Raw genomic sequence first — 2500 nt, 5'->3', positions numbered from 1 at the left:
GCTCTTGTCCTTGGCAGTGGCAGCAGCGTACCAGACGGTTATGGAGGAGGTGAGGATGGATTCAATGATCGCTGTATAGAATTGCACCATCATTGTCTTTGGCAGGTTGCATTTCTTCAGCTGCCGTCGAAAGTACATCCTCTGTTGAGCTCTCTTGGCGAGGGAGCTGATGTTCAGTTCCCACTTGAGGTCCCGGCAGAGAATAGTGCCCAGGAAGCGGAAGGACTCCACAATTTTGACTGCGGAGTCTAACAGGGTGATGGCGGTGAGTGGGGCTGTATTCTTCCTGAAGTCCACAACCATCTCAACTGTCCTTAGAGCATTTAGCTCTAAGTTGTTCTGGCTACACCAGGTCACCAGGTTGTCAGCTTCCCACCTATAGTCAGACTCATCCCCACCAGAGATCAGCCCAATGAGGGTGGTGTCGTCCGACAAACTTCAAGAGTTTGACGGACAGATGATTGGAGGCGCAGCTGTTGGTATACAGGGAGAAGAGCAGTGGGCAAAGGACGCAGCCCTGAGGAGTTCCCGTGCTGATGGACCTGGAGTCAGAGACTTCTGTTCCCGGCTTAACGCACTGCTTCCTGTCAGAGAGGAAGTCTGTGATCCACCTGCAGGTGGAGTAGGGCACGTTCAGCTGGAAGAGCTTGTCCTGAAGCAGGGCAGGGATGATGGTGTTGAAGGCAGAGCTGAAGTCCACAAACAGGATCCTGGCGTAGGATGCTGGGGCGTCCACATGCTGTAGGGTGAAGTGGAGGGCCATGTTAACTGCGTCGTCCACAGACCTGTTGGCTCTGTAGGCAAACTGAAGGGGGTCCAGGAGAGGGTCTGTGATGGCTTTGAGGTGTGCCAGGAGCAGGCGCTCAAAAGACTTCATTACCACAGATGTAAGGGCGACCGGTCTGTAATCATTTAGTCCTGTTGGCCTTAGCTTTTTGGGCACAGCGATGATGGTGGAGGACTTGAGACAGGCTGGTACATGGCATGTCTCCAGGGAGGTGTTAAAGATGTTGGTGAACACCGGAGACAGCTGGTCAGCGCAGTGCCTGAGGGTGGCTGGAGAGACAGAGTCCGGCCCGGCTGCTTTGCGTGGATTCTGCCTCTTGAAAAGCCCATTAACTTCTCCCTCCTGAAAGGAGAGAGTCGTTTCTGTAGTATGGGTGGGGGATGGGGCCTCTTGGGTGGGAAGGGGTGGTTCAGGACAGTCCAATTGTCTTTCAAATCTACGGTAGAACTCGTTCAGGTCGTTGGCTAGGCGGGAGTCGTTAGTGGTGTGGGGCGCTCTGGGTTTGTAGTTGGTGATGTGCCTGAGCCCTTTGGCAGACAGAAGCAGCGTCGTTAGTAGAGAACTGGTGTTTTAGTGTCTCTGAGTACAGTCGTTTAGCCTCTCTCACCGCTTTGCTAAACCTGTTCTTCGACTCCTTGAATCTGTCTCTATCCCCACTCCTAAACGCTTCCTCCTTCTCCAACCTCAACCTTTTGAGCTTTGCTGAGAACCAGGGCTTGTTGTTGTTAAAGTTCACCCTGGTACGTGTTGGGATACAGCAGTCCTCACAGAAGCTGATGTACACAGCCTCTGTGAGTTCATCCAGACTATTGGTAGCAGTCGTGAACATATCCCAGTCAGTACAGTCTAAGCACGCCCGCAAATCTTCCACAGCCTCACTGGTCCACTGTTTAGATGTCCTCACAGCAGGTTTACAGAGTTTTAGTTGCTGCCTGTATGCACGAATCAGGTGGACCAAGGGAGTTCTGTGCGAGCCGAACAGCCCCGTGACCCACAAGAGAAACATCCCCGCCAAATTCGAGCGTTTGACGGGGTCTATCCGTGAAAAAATATTCACGTTTTTGAGTGCACATGCATTTCTGCTGCAAATGCCTCTGGAAGTTTCATGCCGTTCGTATGCCAATTGTGGCAACACGAAAATGACCCGTTTTCCCATTCCGAGGGATTTCTGTGCGACCCTAACAGCCCCGTGAGCCACAAGAGACACATCCCCGCCAATTTCTAGCGTTTCACGGGGTCTATCCGTGAAAAATATAGACGTTTTTGAGTGCACATGCATTTCTGCTGCAGATGCCTCTGGAAGTTTCATGCCGTTCGTACGCAATGTGGCAACACGAAAATGACCCCTTTTCCCATTCCGAGGGATTTCTGTGCGACCCTAACTAACAGCGCCCGTGAGCCACAAGAGAGACATCCCCGCCAATTTATAGCGTTTCACGGGGTCTATCCGTGAAAAATATAGACGTTTTTGAGTGCACATGCATTCCTGCTGCAAATGCCTCTGGAAGTTTCATGCCGTTCCTATGCAATGTGGCCACACAAAAATGACCCGTTTTCCCATTCCGAGGCATTTCTGTGCGACCCTAACAGCCCCGTGAGCCACAAGAGAGACATCCCCGCCAACTTCTAGCGTTTGACGGGGTCTATGCGTGAAAAATATTAAAATTTTTGAGTGCACGTGCCTTTCTGCTGCAAATGCCTCTGGAAGTTTCA

Source organism: Petromyzon marinus, unplaced genomic scaffold (genome assembly GCF_048934315.1).
Source record: "Petromyzon marinus isolate PM22_M1 ecotype Great Lakes invasive population unplaced genomic scaffold, UKy_Petmar_22M1.pri1.0 PM_G_Scaffold_55, whole genome shotgun sequence".
Taxonomy (NCBI): domain Eukaryota; kingdom Metazoa; phylum Chordata; class Hyperoartia; order Petromyzontiformes; family Petromyzontidae; genus Petromyzon; species Petromyzon marinus.
This window is presented reverse-complemented; position numbering follows the sequence as displayed.